At 38.3% G+C, this 12358-nt stretch overlaps 1 long non-coding RNA gene across 1 annotated transcript in view; it reads right to left on the bottom strand.

Moving 5' to 3' along the window:
* Positions 1-312: 312 nt before the first annotated feature.
* LOC308627977 overlaps positions 313-12358 on the bottom strand; it is a 36186-nt gene continuing 24140 nt past the window's right edge. Inside the window, exon 3 of the long non-coding RNA XR_014017483.1 lies at positions 313-493. This is a non-coding gene — a long non-coding RNA (uncharacterized lncRNA). The remainder of the gene's footprint in view (positions 494-12358) is intronic.

A 12358-nucleotide genomic window follows, 5' to 3' on the forward strand; every position in this document is an offset into this window, starting at 1 on the left:
CCCGCATGCCGCAAAAACAAAAAACAAAAAACAAAAAAAAAAAGGGAAGGAGATAATCAGCCTTGGCTGATTCTGAATGAGCTCATTCTGAGTCAACCATTACTTCACCTAGAACCTGAAACTGTTCGTCTAGTCACACATTCTAGAGTTTTGCCTGAGATTGAAGTTACAGACAATGGTCTACAAATTTTCTGGTTCTGCCTTCTCTCTCTTTCTGGAGAATTAGGATATCCCACTGTCTCCAGTCTTCTGATAACTCTCCTACTCTCAGTGATGTCCCCCAAATCACTGACAATTGGTGATCCCATATTAAGTTTTCCTCAGGGCCCTAAGATGTTATTTCTCAAAGCTGGGGATTTGAACTCACCTGGAGCAGCTCTGGGCTTTTTCACATTCTATCAGTCCATCTTGGGCTTCCATCTTCCCTTACTAAGGTTCATTCTTTTCTCTCTTCCCCTTCATCTTACTCCTTCCATGTGGAGAAGAAATGTCTCTGCCATGAAAGTCAGAAACGGAAGAAAATGGAAAAGCTCTATTTTCTTCGTATCGCCCGCTGGCAGTGGTCCCAAGCTGAAGATTCTATCCTTTACTTGATGTTAGTCGTCAAACTTTACTAAAATGACAGCAATAACAGAACCTTGTCGTTTTAGAATAACTTGAGTGTATCAGGAGCTTTAGTTTTTCTACTTGACTGTGTCCACGAATATTCCAGCACAAGGACTGACAATTTGATGGTAGGATAGATATATGATGAGATTCCTGACCTTTCAGAAGTTGTGACATCACATCCTTGTTCGAATTTGCAACAAGCTCCCTACCGTAGAGCACGGTATATATTAATTTTAAATTTTTCAATTAATTTGGTCTTGAGAATTTTTCACCTTGAAGTGTTTTAATAAAACACTGTAGATAGTTCTGATAATTACAAAATTACAATCAAGGGGAACAGCAAATACGGAAGAACTCAGTATATTTGGGAGCTTTTTTCTTTAATTTTACTTAGCTGGTCTTTAATATAAAAACACCTCTTAATATAACCAACTCTTGTTATTCAGCATTTTTTACCTGGAAGTCTGTAAGTTGCCCTTATACACAGTTCCAAAAAATGTTAACAATGTTTATGGGTTTTAACTTGGAGGCCCTGAACGAAGAGATATGAAACCTAGGTTTTCCACTTTGTTCTGTTACTAATCAGTTGTGCCATCTTGAAAAATCCCTTTGCCTTTTTTGTTCACATCTAAATACTGTTGTAAGTCCCTTCCAGATCTAAGAGCAGAGAGCAGTAAAATGCCCAGCTATCCTATCTACGGGTTCTTGGCTGTCTCCACTCACTCTCTGTAGTTGATGTGAGTATGCGGGTATGTATGGGGGGACAGGGAGGAAAGGTTTGAGTTGGGAGTCTTGGTAGGGAAAGGGGGAAGAGGAGGAGGAAAATAGCCCATATCATTCCTCTGAGGTTTTTCACAAGAGGTAATTTCAAAACAAAACTAAGTCAACCTATCAAAACAAGATAATGACAAGGGAGAAAGTAAAAGTTTTTGGCCAAATCCATCTCACAATCATTCTTTCCTGTCCCCACAAAGCTATCTGAACTGAGATCTTGTTAGTGGACCTCCATTTCCAGTAAACATCACTCACTTAGAACAAAAACGGGAAGCTCCCACATGTAGCCACTGGAAACAGTCCCAGATGCAGGAAGAGGTTTGTATGACATCATCCAGAAAGTTATGCAGTGGGAAGGTCTGCAGATTAGAAGACTAGCTCACCTAAGGGTTCTTCTCACTAGGAATTTTTATCCAGTTTTAGAAGTCCCAAGTTTCCTGGAAAATATATTTACTGATAAGTGTGTATATTTAACCCATATGTTGAAATGCATATAACTTAGTGGAAATTGCTCAAATGCTAAAGAAATGTTATTCATGTGTGTAAACATTTAATTAAATAGTAGAAAAAAAAGACAAATATTATTGTTCCTCTGTATGTGAAAAAGTTTTGTTCATGCTTTTAAAAAGAACTTGGTTGTTTTAGTAAAAATGATATGTGCTCATTTCAAAATATTGAAACATATCAGAAAAGCACAAAGAAGATAACAAAAATCTGCTGAAGTTTCATTAGCCAGAAATAAACATTGACAGAATTTTGGTAGACTCTCCAGACATGTTTCTGTGCATATGTACGTTTAATTTTACATGAGTGGCATGTTTTTTATTTGCTGCGTTGTATTCTTCCTTCCTCCTCAAGAATGTCACTAACATGTTTATGTGTAACCAAATATAGGTATATGGTGTGACTTTTGAGGACTCCATAGTTTTTCTTTTTATTTTGTTTGTTCCATATAGTTAGTCGATTCCACGTGGATGAAAATATAGGTTGTTGAGAAAGAGCTTTTTTAAGCTTCAAAAGAACAGTTACGTAAAGAATGTAAAGTTATGTTAAGTAACATATTTGCACAAGAATCTGGTTTGGTTATTCCTCCTGCAAAAGCTTGAAATGTAGTAAATGAACAGTGAGTGCCATAGACATGTAAGATGTATCTTATTTATTACTGAGCCGTTAATACAATTAAGAGTTTTAAAAAGCAAGAACAGATGTATATGTATAACTGATTCACTTTGCTATAAAGCAGAAACTAACACCATTGTGAAGCAATTATACTCCAATAAAGTTGTAAAAAAAATAAAATAAAAAGGAAGAATGAATCACAAAGTAAAACTCAACATATTTACCAACACACTGAATAAAAGAGACTGCACAAAGCTCCCTACCCACTTCTGCCATTTGAAGATACAAGAGACCTGCGACCAGAAACAGGGTCCTCACCCGACCACCCTGGCAGTCTCCAGGACTGTGAGAAATAAATGTCTGTTGTTTGTAAGCCATCCAGTCTCTGATATTTTGTTATAGTAGCCCAAATGGACTAAGACGGACTTTGAACAAGTTAACTAGTTACCAATTCTGGGTCTCCCACAATTCCAAAGTCTTCCCCTGCATCGGCAGGCGGACTCTCAACCACTGCGCCACCAGGGAAGCCCTAACGTATTTATAATTTAATATTGTCACATTTCAAAACAAATTTGAGGCAGTAAATATTATTACTTAGTAATTAACAGTTTAGTTTTTTAAAGCACTTTTTATTGTGGTAAAGTACACATAACATAAAATTTACCATTTTAATGATTTTTAAGTTCAGTGGCATTAAGTACATTCACATTTTTATACAACAATCACCACCACACATCTCCAGAACTTTTTCATCTTCCCCAACTGAAATTCCCATTAAACAATGACTCCCCAAGCCCCCTTACTCCCAGCTCCTGGTAACCACCATCCAACTTTCTGTCTTTGTGATTTGACTATTATAGGTAACTCAAGTTTGTTCAGTTTTAAGCTTTAAATAAATCTCTTCTCTATCTTGGTTGAGAACTCTGCTAGTTTGAAAGAGCCAGCTTTAAAAAATCCAAATGTTTTTTACATGGAGGTGACATTTACATACCATAAAATGCTTACAGATACTTTAAAACATACAAAATTTTATCTATCTTTATGTGAATGTATATGTGATAATGTATTATCAGCATGATTATAAAGTCATGAGACTCGCGTGCCATTTTATTTTGAAGTCACATCATACCGCTAAACGAAATAGCAGAATACAAATCTATATGCTGTGATTCCACCATGTAAAAAAGAATATCTTTGTATAGAATAAGACTGGAAAGTAAGAACACGGGAAAATAAAATAGGTTATTTTTAGAGTGGTGCAGTTTTGCAATGTGATTTTTAAAAAAATTATCAATAGCGTTATCAAGTTGGAGAACAGTTTTTTAAAAATAAATTTATTTATTGTTTGTTTGTTTATTTATTTATTTTTGGCTGCATTGGATCTTCTTTGCTGTGCGCCGGCTTTCTCTTGTTGCAGCAAGCGGGGGTTACTCTTTGTTGCCATGCGCGGGCTTCTCACTGCGGTGGCTTCTCTTGCTGCGGAGCACGGGCCCTAGGCGCATGGGCTTCAGTAGTTGTGGCTCGCAGGTTCTAGAGTGCAGGCTCAGTAGCTGTGGCGCACGGCTCCGTGGCATGTGGGATCTTCCCCGACCGGGGCTCGACCCGTGTCTCCTGCATTGGCAGGCGGATTCTTAACCACTGCATCACCAGGGAAGCCCCTAGTTTTTTATTATAAGAGGATAGCAGAAAATAGATATTAAATTCACAGATTAATAAATGAGAGGAGAAAGGGCTGATGTTGTCTTACATCTCAACGTTTCTAGAAAATCATTTCCATGAAAACTTTTCCCAGGTCCAACCAATTTGAATGTGGAAAGCATTTTTTTTCCCTCTCTGAAAATAGACACAGAAATCATTGAGTACACCTATAGAAAGGCTGACCCACAAAATGTCCATTATACATCTACACATTAGGTACATTTTCCTTCATTTGCTTGGCCAGGAACAAAAGTAAATGTCAACAGTTTGCTCTTATCAATTCATAATCCTCCATTTCTATCACAGTTGGTTCCCATTGATTACACATAGGGATAAAAATAGAAAGCTCTGAGATGGTGCTTTTGCCAGTTTCTCAGATGACTTTCTAAAGAAGAAAGTTGTATATGGGTGGATGGTATACGAACTTGAAATGTTGAGAAAGCAGGCAAAGACAGTAGAGTCTGTTTCTCATTGTCATAAAGCCTGTATTATCCTGCTTAGCTGAAATTAAGCCCAAATCCTAAAAATTCTGAATACCTGCTGTCAGCTTCCTGCAAATGGGCCAGACTTCCCAGAGAATGTTAGCTAGAGTGCTGGCCGAGCTAGGGAATATGACAGATGCTGGCAAACACCATTTCACCACGTAGCTGTTTTCATGTCCTACCAGCAACTCATTGAAGTGCCAACAATGGCTCGGGTCGATACAACAAGCACATCTTGGACACCTTCTTTGTGCCAGGTATAGTGTGAGAAACGTGGTAGAAAGCCAGCTGGGGAAGTGTGTGAAGGGACTCACTGTCGACTCCTCTGGCCCCAAAGCCCTGCCGGCTACCCTTAGGGATGACACAGAGCAAGGAATATCAAGGTGGGTCAGATTCAGTCCAGCCTCCTTTTCCCAGGAGTGTCTTAGTCTGCAGGAAGGTAGAAACCCAGAGGAAGCCTCCTAGCCCAGTCATGTTTGTGGCTAGGCCTGGGGGCCAGCTGAGCAAAGGGGAGAAATATACATTAGTCAGCTCCTGTTGAGGGAGGCAGCAAGTCAGTGCTTTTCTCCTTTGCATTTTTTTTTGTCTTTGAAAAGAGTTATTATGTATACCAATTGATCGTATAGGAAAAAGAAAATAATATACTGAGTACCATATATCCACCACCAACTTCATCCCATGTTCCCATAAATGTTTCAGATTTTTAAAAAAGGAATAAAGTAATAGCATGGTTGGAACATGAATTTCTTCCCAAATCCATTTCCTTCCCTCTGTCCTCAAGGGTAACTATTATTCTGAAAGTGGTGTTATCATTCCCAGGCATGCTTTAATACTATTTCTATACGTGTAGATATCCACAAAAATATTGTTTGATTTTGCTATTTTTGAAATGTGTATATTTATATAAATGAAATTAAAACTGTTATTTTTTCTTGGAGACATGTTTTTTTTTCACTCTGTAGTACAATATGTTTTACATTCAACCATCTTGATCCATGTAACTGCAGTTCATGACTATTCCACAATTTATCTCCAATCTGTAAGCTTCCCAATGCTTTTGTTTGCTATTAAAAACAATGCTTGAATATCATTTTCCACTTGTCTTTGGTACACATGAGCAAAAGTTTCTCTAGGATGTATACTCATAAGAATTGAATCACTGAGTGGTAATTGTTGTGTATCTTTAACAGAAAATATCAAACTGTTTTCCAAACGTGTACAATGTACAGTCTCAAAAACAGTGAATGGGAGTTCTAGCTGCTCCACATTTTCATCAACACTTGATAGTTTCTGACATTTTAACTTTGTGCCAATCTGATAGCTGTGATAAAAATATGTTACTATGGTTTTATGTTGCTTGTCCCTGATTATGAATGAGGTCAATCACCTTTTCCTGTACTGATTGATAATTCATATTGTTTGTCCTGTTAAATGTCTTGTCATGTCTTTTTGTGCATTTTTCTATTGTGTTTTTTTTTTCCTAGTTGATTCACTGGAGTTTTTTTTACATATTCTGGATCCTAAATTTCTGTTAGTTGAGTTGTAGATATTTTAATTGAGTTTGTAGCTTGTCTCTTTACTCCCTTTATGGTGCCTATTTATGAACAAAAGCTATCAATTTTAATGTAGTCAAGTTTATCAATTTTGTTCCCTAAACAGAATTTTGTTTTGTGCGTCTCATTTAAGGAATCCTTCCCACCCCAAAGCTATAAAGCTCTCCTACTCATTTTTTTCTAAATATTTTAAACACTGGCCCTTCACACTTAAGTCAATTCTGAATTGAATTTTTATCTAAAGGTACTTTTATCTAAAAGGTACTTTTATCTAAAAGGTATAAATGTACTTTTATTTTTTTCCACATAGATAACAAAATTTCCCAGTACGAATTACTCTTTCCTCACAGGTCTATCATGTATTAGGTTTCCATTTATCTATTGGTCAGTTCTGGTCACTCTATTCTGCCAGTGGTCTGTTTGTCTATCCCTGTGCCCACAATGCATTGTCTTAATTACTACAGGTTTATAATTAGGGCAACAATACTTCAGGTTTACTGTGGTCCAACTGTCATCCATTTTGGCATTTTTCTCAGATTTGTCATTTTTTTAAAACCACATACTATTATTAATAATTGTATTACAATATGCTGGACTTGGGACTTCCCTGGTGGCACAGTGGTTAAGAATCCGCTTGTCAATGCAGGGTACATGGGTTCGATCCCTGGTCCAGGAGGATCCCACATGTCGCGGAGCAACTAAACCCGTGCACCACAACTACTGAGCCCGTGTGCCACAACTACTGAAGCCCGAGTGCCTAGAACCCATGCTCCACAACAGGAGAAGCCACCGCAATGAGAAGCCCGCGCACCACAATGAAGAGTAGCCCCTGCTCGCCACAACTAGAGAAAGCCCATGCGCAGCAATGAAGACCCAACGCAGCCAAAAATAAATAAATAAATACATACATAAATAAATAAATAACAAGAAATATACGTGTTGCTTGGTGATGATAAATGGGGACCTTTATCTTGGTTTAAAAAAATATATATGCTGGACTGAGTTTGGTAAACCTTCACTTTGTACTTCAGCTTCTGCCAACTCTAGTGTGTGTGATACATCTGCAGCAAACAGAATTCCCACTGTAACTCATGGTTAAAACTGAAATATAACCAGCAATATTCTGTATCTCTTTTTCCAACCCTTTCCAGAGGCAACGTAGCTATGAATTCTCTTTTAAGAACAACATGCTGGGTACTTATTGATAAAATAAGGCAAGGACAGTGAACTCTTTGTGAACTTGGGTGGTGGTGGGAGAAGTGTTCGATGTGGCAGCTCCTGATGACTATTTGGCATACCACACAGCAGTACCAGCCCTGCTAAGCCACCCGTCAGTGGGAAACCTGGGAAATTCTAGGTTAGCTTATATGAATTATGTGTAGGAAATAGGGACTGAACAGTGCTGCAACAGAGTATATTGAAAGTAGACTGGACACACTTGTCACAGTGGTTTTGTCATTAATTGCATGGTGATAACATATAACTGTTTATTTATGCTATTGCTTGGTAACACTTTTATATTGTGCAGTAAGACCTTTGACAAAAATGAGCTCAAAGGAAAAAAAAGAAAGTGCGTGTTTAATAAAAATTCAATACTTTAATTTCTCAAGAAACTGTATGATGAATATATAACTTCATAAAATGTCAACGTTTAGCATCCCACAGGGCATGTAATAATACCAGTGACCACATGAATGTCAGAGATACAACTGCTGCAGAAGCAGAAGCATCTCATTCAAAGGTAAAAGTTACATATAGTATAAGAAGTCTGTGTCTGAAGACAATGATTTTCCATGTGCAGATAAGTTTTACATATCACTCTGTGAAACATGACTTTTCACTGAGACCTAATAACCGTTCTAAATTAATTTTTATATTATATATAATTTTATTATATAATTTAAAAATTAATTATACAACTAATCTAGATATAATTATACATATATACATATATACAGAGAGGTAGAGAGAGAAAGATTGAGAAGAAGATCCATCAAGAGTGATTGTCTCGGGCTTCCCTGGTGGCGCAGTGGTTGAGAGTCCGCCTGCCGATGCAGGGGACACGGGTTCGTGCCCCGGTCCGGGAAGATCCCACGTGCCGCAGAGCGGCTGGGCCCGAGAGCCATGGCCGCTGAGCCTGCGCGTCCGGAACCTGTGCTCCACAACAGGAGAGGCCACAACAGTGAGAAGCCCGCGTACCGCAAAAAAAAAAAAAAAAAGAGTGATTGTCTCAAAAAAAAATAAGAAGAGTGATTGTGTCTGTAAGTGGGGGTCATTATCATATATCTTTATGTTCATTTTGCTTGTCTATTCTGATTTGTTTCTTTTTTTTAACATCTTTATTGGAGTATAATTGCTTTACAATGGTGTGTTAGTTTCTGCTTTATAACAAAGTGAATCAGCTATACATATACATATATCCCCATATCTCTTCCCTCTTGCGTCTCCCTCCCTCCCACCCTCCCTATCCCACCCCTCTAGGTGGTCACAAAGCACCAAGCTGATCTCCCTGTGCTATGCGGCTGTTTCCCACTAGCTATCTATTTTACATTTGGTAGTGTGTATATGTCCATGCCACTCTCTCACTTCTTCCCAGCTTACCCTTCTGATTTGTTTCTTATACGTCTGTAATAACAGATAACAATAGAAATTTTACTTCGAGAAGGGGAATGACAATTGAATATGAAATGAACTATATGGAGTTTATTAAACAGATAAAACTAAACTAATAATAAACACAGTTGTGTATTCTGTTAATGGCCCCCAGTAAGGACTCCTTGTCTCCAACCCTTCGCCATGTAACTCTGTAGTCCCCTCCCCCTCTGACTATGTGTTTGGCCATGTAACTTACCTAGGCCAATGCAATGCTAACAGATAGCAACAAGCAGGGGTTTGAAAAGCACCTGTATGCTTCTGCTTGCTCTCCTGTGCATTGAGCTTGCTCGCTTTTGCATCTCTGCCTCAGTGTGAGAACTTGCCCCAACTAGTCCACTGGAGAGATATAAAGACATGTGGAGAAAAGAGAGATCATCCTAGTTCAGACAATAGCTAGCCAACCCTCACCTTGTGAGAGCCCAGCCAAGATCAACAGCTGATTGTAGATGTTTGAGTGAGTCCAGTCAAGATCAGATAATGGCTCAGCTTATGAATGAGAACAATAAGTCTTCAGGTGGTTTGTTATCAGCATTATTGTGTCAATAGAGAACTGATGCAACAACAAAGAAATAATTTGCTCTGTGGAGAGGAGAAAGGGAGTGTCTTTCAAAGATGTTTTTAATTTTGATTTAGTCCAGTTAATCTTTCATTTCCCCTTTGGTGCTAGTGCCTTTCTACAAAGGCTTTGCCTAATCCTCTTTTACTTTTACTTTTATCAGCTTCTTGCATCCCATTTCTTTCTCTGAGATTAATTACCTTCTTCTAAAATACAACTTTTAGTAGCTCTTTATGGGAAGGTCTTTTAGTATAAATTTTCTCAGACTTTTTTTTTTTTTTGGTCTGAAGCTACCTTCATTTCATGTTTATGCTTGAAGGATGCTTTAGCTGGGTACAGAATTCTAGATTAATTTTTATATTTCCCTTCCCGCTTTGAAGATATCATTCCATTGTTTTCTGGACAATATTATTGTTGTGAGTAGTCTTCTATCTAATTGCTGTTTCTTTGTGGTTAATCTATATTTCATCTCTTTGAGTTTTTAAATCCTTCTTTATGACTTTGTTACTAAATGTAGCTATGTGTGGATTTAGGTTTATTTAAACTTTTCAAGATGCATTATGATTCTGGAATCTGAGGAGTTACATCTTTTATCAGTCTTGAAAATTCTCAGCCATTATCATTTTAAATCTTGCCTCTTCCACACTCTCTTCTATTATGTGTGCCCCTTTTCTCTATATCTCAACTTCTCATTCGTATTTTCTACCTTTTTTTTGCTGCCTTCTGGATAATACCCTCAGATTTAGCTTCTAGCTAATTAGTTCTTTCTCTTCGGTTGTGTCTAATCCACTGTTTAACTATCTGTTTTAAATTTCAATGATTATGTCTTCCATTCCTAAAATTTCTCTTTGGTGGTTTCCCATATTCACCTGTTGTTTTCTTCATAAGGTCTTTCTTTTAATCTTAGTGTTTGGATCTCTTCTTTCATGTTTAATTACTTTACGCATACTCATTTTATATTCTCTTCTGGACTATCAGTCTAATATTTCAGGATTTTAGGGCTCTAATCCTCTTGTTTTGTGTCTCCCGACTGAGCTCACGTTTGATTTCTTCTTTGTGTGTTTTATCCTCTTTTATTATAAAAACTCTTCTTTGCCTGGACTGGTTTTATTCCATGAGAACCTCATGTGCCCTTAGGTGGAGGAGCATCCCTCCAGAATGGTTTTACATTTGCTCCTGTAAGTGCCTCAGGGTTCTCCAGTGGCCCAGGATCAATTTTTATGTTCATTTCTTAATTTAGGGATTCCTGGACTACCAGGGTAGTATTAAGCCAAAGCCAAAACCAATGTGAGAAGCAGGCCTGGGTTTTCAATGTTTCCATGAAAATATTTTTCGTTACCCAGCGTACGGGTAAAGAAATGTGTATTTTCTTGTCACTTCCATGTGCTGGTGAGCAGATTTTTTTCTACTGTGCTTTCACTGAGGGTGCCACCCTTTGGGAGTTCCAGCTTCTCATAGATTTCTGTTCCAACTTCCTGACTGGAGCAGGTCCAAGACCATGTCGTTTATACATGCACAGGCCTTAAAATCCAAGTCCCTAACTTACGGTAACTCCTCCCACCTCCCCCAATACCCCTGGCATTTGCAATAGTCACTGGAGTCCTTTCCCTCAGATTTCAGCACCTCCTTCCTTTCTGTTACCTGAAGATTTCTCTCTCTTGCTCACAAGCTCAGCCATATAGTTAAAGACTTTTTCTTATATTTTATCCAGCATTTCTAAGTATTTGTAATGGGAGTTGTCCCATTACAAATACAATTGCTTTGTAACCTATTTTAAACTTTTTGAAAAATGTCTTAGGAGCGTAAGTAACTGTGCAGGAAAGTTGGGGACCAGAGGGATGGGGAAAAAATGTGGGATGTTCTGTGAATTAGAATCTTCACTGTGTAGTAGTAATTCAGCATTCTTCCAACAGGGGAAGGCATAAATTATAAGCCGAGGGGAATGTGGGCATATAATTTTAGGAAAATTAACTCAAGATTTTTTCCATTTTCAAATGAATTGTGTCCTAAAATTGACCTGCCTGTGGTAAAGGTATGTGCTGACTCTTTTCCACCTTTTCTTTCACAATAGTCTTTCTCCCACTTTACAAAAGGAAGGCATACCTGTCACCATTTACCTCACTGTGCAAAACCCTCCAGACAGGCAAACAAAAAGACTATGCAAAATAATTGGTCTCTGGGAAGCATCTTAATCACAGATCAAGTCACTAAACACACACGCTAAGGCTTATCCTTATTTTTGTTAAAGGAGAAGCTAGTGGTTAGAAATGGAATATTTGGTTCTTGTTGAGGTGTATCTAACTCAGTGTGAGTCTAGGACTTTTATTTAATGACTTTGCCTCTTCTATTCCTTAAATATTGTCAAAGGATGCATCATTTTTCTTTTTTCTTTTTTTTTTTTTTTGGAGTACGCGGGCCTCTCACTGTTGGGGCCTCTCCCGTTGCGGAGCCCAGGCTCCGGAGGCGCAGGCTCAGTGGCCATGGCTCACGGGCCTAGCCGCTCCATGGAATGTGGGATCTTCCCGGATCGGGGCACGAATCCGTGTCCCCTGCATCGGCAAGTGGACTCTCAAACACTGCGCCACCAGGGAAGCCCTGTTTTTCTCTTTCTTACTTCACTCTGTATGACAGTCTCTAGGTCCATCCACGTCTCTACAAATGACCCAATTTCATTCCTTTTTATGTCTGAGTAATATTCCATTGTATATACATATATATACCATATCTTCTTTATCCATTCATCTGCTGATGGGCACTTAGGTTGCTTCCATGACCTGGCTATCGTAAATAGTGCTGCAATGAACATTGGGGTGCACGTGTCTTTTTGAATTATGGTTTTCTCTGGGTATATGCCCAGTAGTGGGATTGCTGGGTCATATGGTAATTCTATTTTTAGTTTTTTAAGGAACCTC

The sequence above is a fragment of the Mesoplodon bidens genome (genome assembly GCF_964165515.1).
Source record: "Mesoplodon bidens genome assembly, chromosome: 14".
Lineage (NCBI taxonomy): Eukaryota > Metazoa > Chordata > Mammalia > Artiodactyla > Ziphiidae > Mesoplodon > Mesoplodon bidens.